The sequence below is a fragment of the Papaver somniferum genome, chromosome 10 (assembly GCF_003573695.1).
Source record: "Papaver somniferum cultivar HN1 chromosome 10, ASM357369v1, whole genome shotgun sequence".
Taxonomy (NCBI): domain Eukaryota; kingdom Viridiplantae; phylum Streptophyta; class Magnoliopsida; order Ranunculales; family Papaveraceae; genus Papaver; species Papaver somniferum.
In genome coordinates, this window is record NC_039367.1 from 147019751 (window position 1) to 147038421 (window position 18671).

At 36.6% G+C, this 18671-nt stretch overlaps 1 pseudogene; it reads right to left on the reverse strand.

Moving 5' to 3' along the window:
• Positions 1 to 16507: 16507 nt before the first annotated feature.
• On the reverse strand, positions 16508 to 17862 carry LOC113316449 (annotated as a pseudogene).
• Positions 17863 to 18671: the final 809 nt, after the last annotated feature.

Below are 18671 nucleotides of genomic sequence, written 5' to 3' on the forward strand. Positions count from 1 at the left end.
CGGCAGGGTCGAAAAATATAACCTTGCCGGCTACACAAAAGTCGGGAGGGTTGACTAAATAATACATGTCGTCTAAACAGAGGCCGGCAGGGTAATATTCACATAACATGCCGGCTCATAACAAATATGAACACCGTAGATACAAGGATTTTCCACAAAACCAGTCGGCAAGGTCCATTACAAACACACTGCCGACCAATAAACAGCCGTCTTGGTTTTATCCAAATACCATTCTGACTTTAAAATTAAAGGCATCAGGAGACGCAAACTATTTTCAAAACAGCCGGCAGGGTAAAAAACTATAACACACCGACGGAAAAAAATAAAAAACTAACGTCGGCACGCTCCTAGGTTGAATAACTTGCCGAACCTGCAAGTACCAGTTACAGGTATTCAACAACCAGCAAGATTTTCAACCTAAGAGCCTGCCGGCCAAACCCTAAAGATGAACAGTCGGCAAGGTCGATAACATAATACCTTGACGGCGTCGCATCTTCCAATTCACAATTTCGATTTTTCTAACCTAATTTGACATGCTAACATGAAATTGAAGTACTAGAGTGAGTTTTAGTATGCCCTTACTTTTCTTAATCACACTATTTCTCGTGTTTCAGCGGCTACGAATTCTTCTTCTTCAACCGTTTTTTTCTTCACTTTCTTTTGAAACAAACTTGCAATTCCAGGGTTATACTCGTTGGGTTTTCGATTAGCGTCTTTCATACGAGTATCTTTACGTCTTAGCGGATCCATTGTTGAAGATTAATTGGATTTTCCGACTCGACGATTTCGATGAATTAATCGACGAGTTTCGAGTTTTGAAGGAGAAGAAGAAGAGAGTCGGTATGGTTGTGGAGGAGAATAAGAAGAGAAGAAGGAAGATGAAATGAAAATAATAAAACTTATTTAGGGTAATAGGATGATAAATGATAAGGGTATTTTTGTAACTTACCCATTAGGACTCCCCCTAAAATCTTTAAAAAGAGTCCACTTAAAATTGGGTATACCCCAATCAAGCGAGGTTAATTATCACCAATCAATTTAAAGGCCGATTTTTATGAGGGGAATCAAATCCCCTTCACAATCCAAGCCACGTCACCTATGAAGGGGGATGGGTCTTGCGATTGTGAATCTGTAAACCTAAAAGGCTACGATGATTTATCGCCAAATAAAGAAATATTTGAAGAAAAAATAAAAAGAAAAAAATTAGGACCCAGGACAAAAACATCTACCAAATACTTAATGAACCGTGGAAAGTGAACCACGTAAAAGCAACACTCGCACAAGAAGCCCAAAAACGGGGCCTGTTTTTTCTTTGGGCGGGGCCTACCTATTTTATATCTCAACCGTTTTTACGTGGTTCATTTTCCATGATCTGTACAAAACTACTCAAAAATCTATTGGAAAAACCTAAAAAAATAGGAAACTGACAAAGGCAGAAGTGATTCCTCTCCCATCATTCCCTGATGAGCCCCTACTAGTCTATAAGAGAGGAATTCCAAAGACAATAATTCGATTGTCAGTCAACAAGCTTGTATGTCTTTGAGAACCCAACATATAAATGGGCATGCTCATATGAACTTTGTTGTATACAAATATCGATTTTCAATTAACCGAATAAATTCTCCACTAACACATAGACCACCCAACAAGTGTGTGGTTTTATCGTTAAAATATCTTTGGACTATCCCTCATATGTGGGGAAGGGATGGCACAAGGAAGCCAACCTTGTTATGGTGGCGTGTTATCCCTTCCTTACATGATACGGCTACTCAGTAGCCGTATGAATAGTGCCACACGGTTACTCAGTGGTCTTTTTATAGGTTTAAGTCATCAGAAACAAGCTCGGGCTCCCCACTTCTTCTTCTCTAATTTTTCATCCTCTCAAAACCCTTTCAAACCCGTATTACCCCCTTTTGATTTTCATATTGATTTATTGTGATTATATGGCTTAAACTAAAAGGGTTTGATCGTTACTCCAAGGTGAAATAAATCCATTCTTCAATTTCGAATTTCATCAAAAAAAATCATCTAAGGTGAGTGATTCTAATGTTAGGGTTTCAAATGAATTTCATTTTGATTTCGAATTTGATTTTGATGAAATTGTAAATATTAGGTTGGTTAGGTATGTAGTATGCAATTCAATAATGTAATTAAAACATATATTTAGTGAAAAATCCATGATTAATTGTTGTGTTTGTTGATTTATGTTGAATGAAATGTTTGTAAACTAGCATATAATGTAGAAAATTGATTGACTTGTATTTATGTATGGTATACACAAATTGATACTGTTTTTGTTGTTTGCAAAGGTGCATAATGAGTCTAATGCGTTCTTATGTGAGATTTAAATATGGAATTTATTTGGATTCCTCTAGTTATGAAGAATAGAAAGCTTTGCTAATGTTTACACAACTATGTTTGGACGAACGATTGCGTATTGTTAGACAACTTGTACTAAGGGAGGTACAGACACGTAGTGTAATAACGCGTGATCGAGTGTGGCATGATGCCAAAATGATGAATGATTATTTTACGCCTGGAATTGGTCAACGTCTAGGCATGAGGGAAGAATTATTCGAGAAATTGTTAGGAAAATTGCTTGAGGTTGATCCAGAATGGCACGAACGTCCAGATGCAACTGGTAGTATGGGGCATTCTCCGCATATGAAATTAGTTGCCGTGATGAAATGTTTATGCAAAAGTACGCTTGCTGATAGTGTTGATGATTACACTCGTATGGGTGCCACCACAATATACTATTATCTAAAAAGATTTTGCCACATCGTTTGCATGACTTTTGGACAAAGATATTTGCGTGAACCCACTCCAGAAGATGTTCAGAGGTTGCTACAAGAGAATGCAGACCGAGGTTTCCCTGGAATGCTTGGTAGTGTTGATTGTATGCAATGGCCATAGAAGAATTATCCGGTAGCTTGGCAAGGAACTTACTGGGGTAAAGATAAAGATAATAGTTTGGTACTAGAGGCGGTGGAATCATACGATTTGTGGTTTTGGCATGTTTTTTTTGGGATGCCTGGATCAAATAACGATTTGAATGTGTTGGCACACTCTCCCCTTTTTGATAACATGTTAAAGGGTGTAGCACCTCCATGCAATTATGTCACCAATGGTCACCACTATAATATGGGTTATTTCTTAGCCGATGGTATCTATCCAAAGTTGACTACAATTGTACAAGCTTTCTCTTAGACATTGGACATTCCCGACTATGTGAGATTCAACAAGTATCAAATGGATAAAAGAAAGGATGTCGAGCGTGCTTTTGGATTTGTCCAGGGTAAATTCAGAATTGTCGGATATCCATGTAAGTATTGGCATCAATCTGACTTGAACCTAATTATGAAATGTTGTCTTATTCTACACAACATGATTATCGAGCATGAACGTCGGGATACATATTGGGGCAGAGTTGTTCCTTTGCCATTTCCGGAACCTACCAATAATGGTCGTGTATTTATGTCATCTCTGAAAAACCTAGAAATGCACCTACAACTAAGAAATGATCTTGTCAAGCACATTGTTGCGTGTCCTGGTAGAGGAGGCCCGGCAAGGGGCATGTCTAGTTTGGAGGGTTCAGATATGGAATACGTGGTACTTCCATCATCAGAAGGAGATTATGATGATACAAATTTAGAAGAAGAAGTAGTTCCTGGCTAAACCGAGGATGGAGCATTTGATTATTATGGAGATTACAATGATCAAATTCCAGATGACTTTGAACATGCAGTTGAACATGTATATGGAGACGGACATGTGGTAGACGAATATGAACATGATGGAGATGAAGATGACTCATCTGACGATGAGGATGATTATGACGATGATGAGGAGGAGGAAGATGAGGAGGACGATTCTGACGATGACGATGAGGTTCTGTATCATGATACGGGTATTTATGATGATGATGATGATGTTGAGGCATAGGATGTATTTCAATGTTGTGTTTTAAGATTTCGAATGTTACATGCATATTTATTACAGACTTTACATTATTTTTGGTGTTTCAATAATTCGTTAAATCATTTAAATCTCCCATATGGATATGTATACATATCCTTGAAATCTACTTGTATAGTATAAGGATATGTATACATATCCGTGAAATCTCCTTGTACAATATATGGATATGTATACATACCCGTGAAATCTCTTTGTGCAGTACATGGATATGTATACTGGCCATGGTTCCATCAACCACTCTATATGGATATGTATACATATCCGTGAAATCTCTTTGTACAATATATGGATATGTATACTGGCCATGTATAAATGAATCGCATTCTCTTCACCAATGAACACATTAGTTCCATCAACCACTCTATCCTCCAATTTTGGAAATTAACACTTATTTTTTTCCAAATTATTATCTATAACACTTAAGTTTCTTAATTATGGTGGGTTATATTCCGGTGAAAGACGAATTGATAGTTAGTTTATGGGTTGATGTGCATCTAAAAAATGAAGAAGAAGATGAACAACTAAATAACACAAACCTTTTGGAGCAGTTACTGCACAGATTGACTATACATAACTGGAATCTGAATGAACAGACAGTTAAGTATCTGAAAACAAGGTTAAACGTTATCACTTCAGACGTCAAACAGAGATCGTTATATTTATGGAGGGCTCCAGTACCTTCGGAAATCATAAGAAATTGATATTGTTTTCTTTTGTTGTAGGAGCAATTTGCTTCGGAGAGTTACCAAAAAAATGAGGGGAAACCTTTTAGATTTTTTAACAGCTATGTGATTTTGAAAAATAGTTTCTCAGAGTATAACCCTTCCCTCTTTGAAGATCCATCATCTGAATCGTCAGATGAAGAGTAAAGAATTTAAATAGTGATAGGTTTTGTGGGTATATCTCTCTGAAACCCTCACGAGAGATAACTCGTCCAATAGGGTCGCATATGGGTTTAATTGTTAGTTGCGCATGCTTAATGTAATCGTTAATCATATGAATATTAAAATAACTATTATTATTTATTTTAGAAGCACGTTACATCATGTTGACCACATTTAAACTCTTAAAACAACAGATACTAATTATAAAAAAACACATTACATCAGTTGCTATTCAAACTCTTGATTAAACTAAATCTTAACAACACTGATTCAGCCAATGCCACCGTTTCATAGTCAAGGCATTTCCAGTAACGTTTTCCATATGTTTTCTTTGCACTTGACCGCTGCATTTCCATAAAGAAATTACAACCCTCGGTTTCACAGGGAATCCCCTTGGTGCATTCAAACTCCACCTTTCCTTTTAGTTTGAAGTTCTTGCAGAGTTCGTCAACTTATAGAAAGAAATATATAGTTGTTGGACACGAGTTCTAAGAAATAGATACGTTGGACACGAGTTCTAAGAAATAGAGCTGCTGGGAACGATTTCTAATAAATAGAGCCGTTGGGAACATTTCCTATATAAGGAAGATAACCCATTCTTCTTTACAGCATCAATACACCCATTCTTCTTTGCAACAATCTTTGAGGTGTAAATCAAACCTAAACATCTATTCAATGGCAAATCAATCAGCAACTACCAACTCAGTCGAAGAAATCCTTAGAAGATGCAAGCGAACAATCCAATCAATTGATGCAATGGAAAAAGAGATAGCCAACAAGGGAGATCATGTTACTACGAAAGCAACAACATCGTCATCACACTAGTACAACTATGGGTTTTGGTCACGGCTGTCCTTGTCACGGTTAAACTAAATACGTGACTAAAGCTGGGTTAGTCCCGCAAATGTACGTATCCGAGACCACTGCTCATCTCTCTGGACACGGTGATATATCAACGCGTGTCTATTAACAGTATATCTATTTTTATGTGACACGATTGCAGGATTAGTGTTCCCAACCTAACTTGTTCCACTTCCACGATCGACTGCAGTACTCCACTTCCTGCTTTATCTCCTTCTTTCTCGCTTCAATCCAGATAACAGTTTTGATGATGGCTTTGAAGAGATTACAACTGCAATTTCTTTTCTCTCTCTTAGGTTAATTAAGAAAAATAAATAAAACCCTTCAATAAAATTCCCTTCCTCTTTTCTTTACGGTGAGACAACAATTTTAGATATTTAATGAAAGTGAAGGCAAAAACACCTCACAAGGTATTACATGGTCTTCTTCTGGTAAAATCGTTCATTTTTATTTTTGTTTTGTATTGATCAAGCTGCTTTGTCTTTTATTTTATCAACAAGGAATGCTTGAAATTTCAGTTTAGATTGGTTAATTGTGAAATCTCTTTCGTTCTCCATAACTTATTTAAGAGGGTAAGCCCCTGATTTTCCTCCGTCTTCTAGATGTAAATTATTTCTTACTATTTCATAGATTTACATTTCTAGGTTTTGATGTTACAGTTTTAATTTTTTTTTCTGCCTACAACATCAGCTTATGACGCTCTTCATTTTAGCAGTCAAAGATTAAGTCTGTAATATAAATGAACTCTTGTTTGATCTTTAGGATTTCAATTTGAGATTTCTTTGGAAGAGCCCAAAATTAAATTATGTTTTGACACAAAATTTAGATTATGTTACTTAACGCTTGTTTTAGAGAGATTGGATTAAAATATACAGTAGCACTTAATGATGTGCTAATTTTTTTTATGTTTACTGCTCCACAATGGAATTGGAATTTTGGGTTAGAGTGTTGATTAGGGACTCCTAGTATGACCACTTGCTAAGCTTTAGATGTAGAGAATATTTAACATGGGCAGATGGAGTGGATTACTGGCTCTAGTAGCTTGTTCTTTGTTTTCTGTTACACCAAATGTGTAAAATGATGTTGAAGTGGGGAATAAAATGGGTACATTGTACTGAATTGGCACTTTCCTTTTTTGCTTTTGCTTTCTTTTTTCCATTTGTTTTTATTTAGTATTTGTTGGTTTTGTTCTTCTTGTTTTATTTTTCCGGGTTTAAATATTTTATCTTGATTTCAACAATGAGGAGTGAATGTACAATCTTGCGTTTCAGACTTCATAAAAATGAGTTTTCATTGGTTCATCCTCGAAGGTGATTCGTTACAAGTTTGTATGTCAAGACTCAGGATGTTTTCGGAGATGGCAGGATTATCTTGGCCATCGACTGTAATTTTTTTTTCTTCCAATCCGCAAAATTATTCCTTACATAATTATTCTTTAAACAACTGAATAGTATAATTTTTGATTTTTTTTGTTTTTGTAGACTCAAAGTTGTGAGCCTGTTGCAGCCAAACATGTAGCACACCTTGTGCAAACCTTGTTCTTTCTTAAAATCCCACTTGGATACTGCAATCGAATCCAGAACTGTTGGTCATATGCTAAAGATTTTTTTGAAGGAAAACATGCAACATGAAGTCCTAGTAGGAAAACATGCAACATGAAGTCCTAGTGTCCTACCCATTTTTACATTTGATTTCATTGCTACACGCTTCATGAAGATTTAACCTCTCTTTACTTGATAGTTGAGTGATAATCTGGAATTGTTATCTAGATTTTCAGGGTCCACAAATGTTGAACTAGGAACTTCCCCAGCTTACCGAGTGGTCAAAAGTGAACTCCAGAGGTAAATTGTTGTCTGTTATCTGTTAGGAACTTGTGGATATAAAGTTGTTGCTTATGACATTCAAATCTTGTGTACAACATCCAAATCTCGGGTTAATGGTTCGTTGGAATCCATCTAAGTTGTTTCACTAGTATTCAAGAACTCTCATATTCATTTTTGGTAGGGAAACACCGTTCTTTAGATTTGTGAGTTTATTTTCTTGCAATGCATCAGTACTTCTCAGTTTCAATATTAAACACTTCCTTTTCTTGCTAATTATAAATTTCCTTACTGAACATATCATGGATATTTCTTGGATTTTCTCCTTATATAGTTTTTTAAAATATTGGTGACTATATTATTATTGTGGTGAAACAATGCATGGAAATAGGACAGACCCTGTCCAACAACATCTTGTCATATGGACCTGATGGTAGCGAACTCTCTTTCTTTGTTCATTCAGTAATACTTTTATGTTTATGTATTTGCTCTTTGATAACTTCTTTTATGGCAGTGGTAAATTAACTTTCAAGGCACTGATGGAGTCTGCGGCACTGTCATTTGTAAATAATGGTGAGGAATACAAAGATGAACAACAAGAGGCATTTCGTACTTCACTAGAACTTGGTATGCGTCATGGAGAAATACAAATTTCAAACCTTCACTCTACCTCCTTTTGATTATGTGTGTGTCTCTTATTGTGTTCTTGCATTTCGTCAATTAGTTCTACTTCTACCGTATTCGACTTCTGATGTAATTTTGATCACTTTATATGATTAATGTCTAGTTCTGTGGTGTTTGGATCCCATTTCACAATGTAATTTGAAGCTGCTAAAATAATAATATGTTAGAGGGTCGAATGAAATATACCTTGGCCTTCTTACTAAATAAGAAAAAGCTGAAGTTATATTTTGCGTTTTTCACCTCCTTTTATACTAGTTTCAATTTCAAATTCCTAATGCTGAACATTCTGATGTTTCTTTTGGATTTGGGTGCTGGTGGCTGAGTGAATTGTGCTTGTGAAGGTGGTGATCAGAAATATTGATATATGCATAAGCTTCAGTGCGCACCAAGTATTGCACAATTTTGGTGTATTAGCATGCAACTGACGGTCGGCGCAGTCATCCAGGACTCAGACATGCTTATTCCTTTGGCTGGTAAGTTTCTATATGATTTATTATTGGTGGGCACCATTCTAGACACTTTTGTGAGGACATTGGTTACTTTTTCCTTGGCATGTTTCTGTATCTAATTGTTGCCGAGTCTCAGTTGTGAGGTCGGAGTAGCTCTAATGCTTGATTTTTTATGAATCATATGAAAATTATTCTCCACTATACATTTAAAATTAGCAGACATTTTAGTATTGTTTAATATAAAAATATATTGTTTTGCAAGGCATGACTCTCACCAGAGTAATTTGGGCAGATTGTTCCCGTTAGTGCACAAGGGATGACAGAAGATTGCTAGCAGTGACTTATCACTCTCCCATGTGAAATAATATATTCGAGATCCGAAAAATGACAACACATGCACTTCAGCAGTATAAGATCTTACACTGTCTTGAATTTTACATTTAGTTTTATTTCTCTTTTCTTTTCTTTCGCAGCCAAGCGACATTCTAGCAAAAGAGTTCGGATGAGTTGACGTTGTTGTGGTGTGGGTGGGTCATCCATCTTCAGTAACGGGACCTGGAGTAGGCAGGCAATAGAAGTGCAGTTCTCCCAAAAATTTGTTAGAGGCTGTCCTTCCAATTATTTTATGCAAATGCGCTTATATGGTTTCATACTTGCTGACCATGTTGATATTACTTGTAATCAACTTTATTAGAATCCATATATCAATATATATATAAACCATATTGATTTTTCATTAAATTGATGGAATGCTGTAAATTTTCGTTTACATTATTTGTTACTGCTCCATATACTTTATTCTTTTAAAGCGCAAAACCTGCTCATCATCGAAGTATCCTGTATGCGTGATGGTTTTGACACGGTGTATATATGGGATCCGAGACCATTATACAAAATTGGTCCCGGTAAAATATGGAAATTCGTGTCCAATGAACAAATCTAGTCACGGTGTATTACAAAATTTCGTAACTAATGAGAAAATTTGCCTCGGTTTATAATAAAGATCCGTGACTAATGAGATTGTGGTCACGGTGGAATATAGGAAATATCCACGAAAACTACCGTGACCAAATGGTACAGACTTTTGGCCTCGCAGGCTTTAGTCACGGTTTCAAAAATGAGATACGGTGACCATAGACATTTGGACACGGTAAATTACCGTGTCTAAAACCCATTTTTGTACTAGTGTGATCACCTACCAAATAATCAGATTGATGAAGTGTTAAGCAAACGAAAATCCACTCAAGAAACCAAAGATTCATCATTGGCTGCGGCTGAATACGAAGAAAAGCTCAAGGCACAGAACGAGGTCAAGAACAAATGCAACTGAGGGCAAGGTTAAAGGATGTTGAAGTAGAGACAGAATGGATTAGAAACTTTTACCTTCTCAAGGATGAATTTCCAGAAGATCCTAAAGATCATACTGTATTTTGGATTAATGTTGGTTGGGGTCCTTTCGTTAAACCGACGGGCAAACAACCACGCTTTGATTATGAACCATCCCACAGTTGTTCAAGGACACATCATGTTAGGAAATTATGCATTGCATACAATGAGTTTCTACATAGGTGCAGAAGGGACAGGCCCGCTGCACAAGCTGCATATAAAGCCTGGAGAGGAGAGTCGTTTTATCATATCGAAGCGGCATTGATCGTTGAAGAGCGCACCAAGAAAAATAATAACATGTAATGTATTCAGACCTATCGTGCACCACGTTAAGAAACGAGGTCAGAGCAATACCTGCCTAATGAAGTGATAATGAAGTTATTAATTTTAATCGAATGATCTGTTGTAATTTCTTTTGTACGTTATTAATGATACATTAGTTTAATGAAGTGATAATGAAGTTATTTCTTTGGATAATATATAAAAATCGTTTCGTTACAACACATTCAAAAAATTTATTAATTCAAAGAACAATTTAAATTAATTTAGACAACACTTTTAAGATAACAACAATACTAACTACAAATTTAGGACAACACTTTTAATTTAAACCTAGATTAGAAATAACAAAACTAAAATCAATAAAAGAGAAAACAACTAGAGATGGATTACATCGTCATCTTATGAATCTTCAACGCTGATTATATTCATCCTCTTCGAGATTTCCTTTTGCTTGTGTCGATAATATCTTTTTTCGTTGGGAGCTAATCGACTAAGGTCCACAGACATTATTGCATTGTCTTGATCTAAATGCATTTGTTGTTGATGCATTTGATTAGTCTGTTGATGAAGCTGTTGCAAATTGAGTTGTTCTTCCATTTGATAACTCGGTTGTTGAGTATACTTCCAAATTGTTTGGTATTGGGATTCTTGTTCCATTTTCATTTTTTCCTTCCTTTATCGTGTTTCCTTAAGATACTCCAAAATACTAGCACTTTGTTGATAGATCCTATCTTCTTCCATCTTAATCGAAGATGTTCCCTCATCACCTTCTCTAAATATACCTTGCTCACGATCCTTCTTATGTCTGGCTAGCATTTTGGCTTTTTTGGCTCCTATAGGACGTGCATTCTCCTTGTATTTCCAACGAGTCTCTCCATTAGGAAGAACTTCAGTACCATCTTCGTGTGATACAGAGTTACGATGATTATTAAACAACTCACTGTTTTGGCTTACAATGAGTTCATAATTATATCCAGGGACCTTTCTCTAAACAATTCATAACATGCATCATACTTGAATGGTTGTCCTGTTTGTTCCTGAAATTGCTTCTGACCATCTTTTGTCTGAAAATTTATGTAACAAACATTAATTTTATTACTATTATCACCAACTATATGGAAAAACTTAATAAATAGTAGAACTTACCAAATCTTCGTGGCTCGTACCGCTTTTGGTTTGCCGATATAGCATTAAGAATTGACATGAATTCTTTGACATCTTTTTTTATATACTCCATCTTGGTTTTTAAGGATGACCAATCTCTTTCATATGGATTGCCGTTGCGTTGTACAAAAATTTGGTGAATACGTATCCAAAGCATATAGTTTTTTTGTCCCGAACCCCACAATTTCATCCATACTCACATAAATAAATGCAGTAGTAGTAAGATCAATCTCTTCCTATTGAACAAAATTTGAAACTTTAAATGAAACTAAGATATAAAAACTCGAGTACTAGAAGATAAATATAAATATAAATATCAAAGAGGTGTAGTATGAAGAAGAGAAAGAAGAAATCAATTGATGTAAGAAGAGAAAATAAGAAATCAATTGATTTGGTGTGGTTTGAGTAGAGAATTAGAGTGTTATTTATAGAGAATTTTGAATAAATGACCGTCGGGATCCGACGGTGGAGAAGATTCAGACGTTATTAATGATGGATGGTAAGGATCGGGTATGAGAGAGGTGTAAATGAAAAAAAGTCAAACAAATATTTTTCCTGAAACGGCTAATAAGTTTCCGTGTAAAAAGTTACGGCTACTAAGTAGACGTATCAACGGTAATACGGCTATTGAGTATCCGTAAAGCGTAAAAAAATACGGCTACTCAGTAGCCGTGTGGTTTCCCTTCCCTACAGGCGGGATCAGATGTAATCCTCCATGTAGGGAAAGGGTTGAATATACTTATATGAGTAGGGATTTGGGAGATCATGGCACATAGTTTTTTGGGTTTTCGAGGGATAGGGAGGGATGACCCCTTCCATAGTGCTAGCTCTTAAATGTATTTATTGAAGAACAACGACATTGACTTTATTTTTTAAGACAGAGAGAAACAATCAAGGTCAATGGTATGCTTGACATTGACCAAGAAGTGCGCCGAAGATTTGCATGCCTATAAAGTGTGTAGAGATGAAGGGGACGGAAATTCGCATCATCTTCTTGTCTTGTCTCCCACACTCTCAATTTTACCCATAGAGATAGAACACAGTACTTTCTGTAATATCTGAAAAACATGATCACTTATTCACTTATTCAAAAAACAGGAATTGCGCATCCTAAACCCATTCAGGGTGTTATCATGTGAACTCTAAAGCGTAAATGGCTACACCAAGCACTGATGATTGTATACGATATATTTCGTCGTCTACGAAGTTAATGGAATTTAAAATTTCTTCTTCTGGTTCACGGAAAACAAAAACCAATATACTAGAACACCATTGTTCTATTTTCCTAGTCATTTTATTTTTGCTTAGTTTTTCGAATTTTATTTTCTTAGCATTCAAAATGTATGTAGCCAGCATTATACTAGGCCACTGCCTCTATAGCTCTTGTGACAAACAAACTTAATCGTTATTTTTAATGCTGCTAATGGGACCGAATTCTGTGGGGTGTACCAAGTTTTAAATAAAACAAAACAGTTTTTGCCTTGGGTTTGGTACGCCCCAAAAATTTGATCACCCCATTAGCAATCTTGGTTATTTTCCGTTCGGCCACAATCAAATAAGGAGAGAGCACTGATAGACTTGTGAAGGGGTATATGGAACGACAAACGGATACATGGTTAATTTAACAGAAATTTTAGAAAACTTTCGAACCACTTCAAACAACCAATTTACCTTAGTTTCTGATCTAATTGATCAGAAAACTAGTTCTTGGAACCTAGAATTAGTAAACTCTATTTTTCCTGAGGAGATCGCCCGTAAGATTAGAAACATATACCTTTTTAAAAACAATAACCATATACTTAAGAAAGATTAACTGCGATGGACATTAACAAAATCTGGAGATTACACGGTAAATATGATAAACTTAATGAAACTGGAGTTGACATAGTTAGTCTAAATTTATCTGATTCGTTCTGGATTTCCTTATGGAAATTGAACATCTCTCAAAGGATTAAACCTTTTCTTTGGAAATGTCTCCAAAGAGCCTTATCTACTAACTCTAAACCTTTTGGAAAGGTAAAAGATGTTGATCCTTATTGTACCATGTGTGGAACTGAAACAGAAACTATGGAACACCTCTTGCTACATTGTCCTTATGCTAAAGAAATCTGGAACTCGGACCCAAACCCTATCACTCTTAGCATAAATAGTTCAAGTACTTTCTTAGAGCTCTATAAGGATTGGATCAAGAACCCTAGAAAAGAAATTTCCCTAGAATTGACGCTCACTAAGATGTGGTTCATTTGGAAGAAAAGATACAATAGAGTTTTCAAAAACAAAGTTACAACAGTCAAGAATCTAGCTACGGAAATACAAGGACATGTAGCTTTCTGGGCACAGAGAAGTAATTTACAGAATAAAACCAAAAACTAAAGAAGAAAACCCTGAAACCTTTGTGGCAGGCACCTTCAAAGGAAACTCTTAAAATTAATGTAGATGCGACATGGATTTCTGACAGTTTACCTTTTAGTTATGCTTTAATTCTAAGAGATAATTAATACATGAAATTCAGGAGGAGGGCAAGCAGGACAATCAGCAACAACAGACCCACAAGAAGCGGAGGCTTTAGGAGTGATGCAGGCAGTTATTTGGGAGAATTGAAAAAGTCCGGAAAAGTACAGCATAGAAGAAGATTGCGAAAGTATTTTCAAGAACTTACAAGGAAAAGCAGCTAAAATATCCTGGCGCTCAAAGGATTATCTTGATGAAGCAAACAGACTAGCACATATATGCAACAATTTTTTTTGGTTTTTTACTTTGTTCCAAGATTAGGAAATGGAATTGCAGATACTTTAACAATATTTGTAAGACCATTAAACACTACTGTCACCTGGGAAACCACTCCCCTATCTTGTATTATCAAACAACTATTAGTAGATAAATCTAATATCATAGAATCCTCATGTGGATTGATATTAGATGGCTCTACTCCTTTTGTGCCTTGTATCCCTTTGGGACCTTAGTCGTTTTTTTCTCTCAATGAATTACCTTATTTACAACAACAAAAAATACCTGTGATGGGGCTAAGACGCGTATTTAAGACGCGTTGCCTGTGAAAGTTATGTTCGTGTGTGTCCTTGTTTCCTTAAAAAGGAATAGAAATTAGGGTTTTGAAAAAAAATAAAATGAATTGCTGTTTATGGAGTCATGTTGCAGGTGATGAGTTGGAGTTTGGATGCTGTTGATGGATACTGGTAAGGAGATGTCATCACTGCCACTGACTGGTAGTAGTTGATGGAGTTGCAGTGAAGAGATTTGAAGTTCGAGAATAGGAGCAGCAGTCACTGCCAAAAGAACTTGACGGTTGCTGCCAGATCAAGAATGGAACTCGAGCAGATGAACAACGGAGCTGTATCTCAAGTTGGTCGGAGACGATCTAGATGTTGTTGCTGCTCCAAGATCTGTTTCCTGTCAAGCCGTGTTGGTAATGGGTCTTCGCCAAGGGCCGAGACGAGACATTTATAAATTAACGAAGAAGGAAAGAAAAGTTTGGACAAGTCTGGGAGAGGCCGAAGTTCTCAGGCAAAGACCCAAAGAAAGGAGTTCTGTTGACATCGATCTAGTTGGTTATGGAGATCATAGTCGAAGAAATAGAAGCTGAGAAGAATTCGAAGCCAAAAAAAAATTGTAGATCATGGACACAGTTTGTCTCGTATCCGTTTTGAATAAATCAAAGGACCCTGAACTGTTGGTGTTAATTAACGTGTAGCATTTGGAAGGTGTGATGGGTTCTGATGGAGAACGAGATCTCCTACATTCACTTCCGGCTAAACCTAGGTTGCACAGAAATCAGAAGCTCGAGATAAACAAGGAAGTTTAGAGTTTCCTGATTATAAAACAGGGAGAAACTGATGTCGTCCAGGCTATGGGTTCGTTGCCTAGGGTTTATGGAGACATGGGTCGTGTTTCAATCCCAGACAGGAATAATTGATGGGGTCAACTGGTTGTCGATGATGAACAAAGGTGGTAAAGAGGAAGAAATTGTTGCTGCCGTTGCTACAACATTCTTGAGATCGAGAAGAACAACGAAGAAGAGGTGGTTCTGGCAGCATTTGTTGCCGACCTAATTTGTGCTAAGGGTTTGTGAGAATCTGAATTCAGTTTTGTTAGGGTTCAGAGCAAACAAAAAAAAAAATGTGGCTGCTAGAAAAACCTTGAGATCGAGAAGAAAAAAAAAGGGCTTTTTACAAAAATAGGCCTGTTTTTTTGGTGTTTTTCAAATCTAGGCCACTTTTTTTATTTATTGCTAGACTAGGCAAGTTTTGACCAAAAGTGATGGATGGAAAGTTAGCACGGTTAGGTGTAACTAAAAAGACCTAAAAGTCCTTTGTATCACTGATTTAATGTTATATCATTGATTTAACTCCGTTAAATCAACATAAAAACTGTACACGTGGGCTCGGATATGCCATGTGGATTGTTTATGTGGGCTCGGATATGCCATGTGGACTGATTACGTGGGAATCATGTCACGGGAAAAATTTATGAAATGTTCAACTCAAAGAACGCAATGCATGTGCCTTCTCGTCAGTGATGTTGATCGCAGGGTCAATTCCTAAGTTTCCTTTCTCGACCTCCATTTTTCGGAACCAAAAGAAGTCTGCCTCAGTTAGGTTAACGGCCTTTCGACGGGTTATCAGCTCCATTAGAATCACGCCGAAACTGTACACGTCAACTTTGGTCGTTACTGTTCCATTCACTGTTCAAACAGAAAGAGAATTAACACGTCGTGTGCTCTGAATAACTAGGGAAAGGTAAATCAGTAGGTTGATTAACCTAATAAAACAATTACTGTAAAAAAGATGACAGATTGTGTTGGTCAATATAACTATCAAGGTTCTCAGATTCTGGATCTCAAAGTTACCATTATCTAAATGCTTAATCAAAGACTATAACTCACAATTGACATCTGAGATGCCAAAATACTAAGACTCTTTCAAACGAAGTTAATTAAGACGTATTTATAACTATTCAAAAGAAAAACACGGTAGTGACAAGATTATTATTAACTAACTGGAATTACATCTTTCAAAAAAATATGAAGTGTAAATGTGACAAGATTACTATTGAATACTAAGTAAAAAATGAGAGACTAGATCTAATACAGACTCACTGTTCGACTTCAACATGTAGCTTGAAAAGTTTTGCACCTGCGATTCGTTAAGAATCCTAATAAACTTATAAACCAGCCACCATCCTACTACAGCTTATGTTTGACAGTTTAAACTTAAAATGCATATTCTTAGAAAGCCAATAACTTACATTCATACTCTGGGTCGAGATAGCCAAAAGTTCCAGCAACTCTTGTTTCAACAGAAAAATCCCCACTAGGAGCATTACGAACAAGGCCGAAATCGGCTACCTTAGCCCTCATGTCGTCACCAAGCAGAACATTTGAGGATTTTAGGTCTCGGTGTATGAAACTTTCTTTATGAAGATACTGAACACTGCTAGCAACGTCTAATGCTATGCTTAACCTTCTAGTCCAATCAAGAGGCTTCAACATTCCATTCCGATTAAAAAGATGTTGACCAAGGGTTCCTTGTGGCATATACTCTAAAACGAGAAGCCCTTCATTTCCATCCACACAGTAACCAAAGAACGCAACGAGATGCTGATGACGTACTTTTCTAAGAACTTCAACTTCAGACTTGAACTGCTGCAGTCCTTTCCCAGTCATAACTCCTTCCATCCTTTTCACTGCAATCGGTGTTCCGTCATCTAGTTCTCCTTTGTAAACTGTTCCAAATGCACCCCGACCTAATATATTTTCTTTACAAAAATTGTTTGTCACCCTTCTTAACACCTGACCTAGAATTATCATATTTTCTATGTTAACAATATTTGTATCACATGACACTTGAATTGGTGGAATAATACTATTTTCTACCTTAACAACATTTGCATTGCTAGGGCCGCTGCTTGTTAGGAGGTCAGATCCCGAGTGACGAGGATGGAGCACAATTCCATTGGAGCTTTGCACTCTGCCAAACCGCCTTTGCTACCTGAACCAGGTGAACCACTAGATGAGCTTCTTGGATGTGAAGTGATAACCTTCCCAATATTTGGGTTCCCCCTAGTCTTGACAATAACATTACTTCTAAAACGAGGAATCTTATCCGAAAGCTGATTGTTTGAAACATCAAGGAATTCCAGAAAAGGTAACGTCGTCAACTGTGTTGGTATAGAACCAGTGAGTTTATTATCAGCAAGAACGACTCGTTGTACTGTTGTCAGCAATGCAATTTCAGAAGAAATGGTACCAGTGAGACCAAATTTTTGAAAGTTTATACCTGTAATATTTTCCCCGTCGCAAGTGATTCCCAAGTTTATACCTGTAATATTACCATTTCATTTTGATTTTTCATCAGTACAAGTTTGCATAATCAGCGCAACATCAACCCCTTCGTTCTTCAGTTATCACCAACTCAATATCATCATCAATTCCACACAAACCCAAATTGAAATCCAGAAACCCTAATTCCCAATTTGGGGAAGAACATCATTCTCATCTTCAAATTCAAAACCCCGACTTCCAGCTTCTAATAAAAACTTCAACCTTCTCTTAATTAGTGACAAACCCACCTCCAATTAGCCTTCTAAACCCTCAATTCCACCTTCCCTGACTTCTCTAGTAAACCCTAATTTCTTCAATTCCTCAACCCCATCATCTATTGGACAATCACCCTCTTGTTATTCAATTCCTCAACCCCATCATCTATCAGCAACTCAATAAACCTAAGAATTTATCTCTAGAAATATTGCAGAAGAAAGAAAACGGAAGGAGAAGAAAACAAAGAAGAAGAAGATAAGAAGAAGAAGAATGAATTAATCCTCGATAGCAACACGTGATGTCGTCTGGTTCTCAGATAATTAGGCTCGAGTGGTTTATCATAGCCGTTCAATTAATCCTCGAGATGTCGTCTTAGTTAGATTAGGCTCTCAGATAGCAACACGTGGACATCTTATCTAGTGTGACTGACACACACGTGTGAAGGACATTTCAGTAATCTTACCACATGTATGAGATCTCCCTATATGATATTTTGGCGAGATATTGACAAGTCAACGCGATAAATTGACCGAGATGGTTAAAGTGGATGGAATCCGTTTAACTTGCCTAGTTTTGCAAGAAATAAAAAAAACGGCCTAGAAATGAA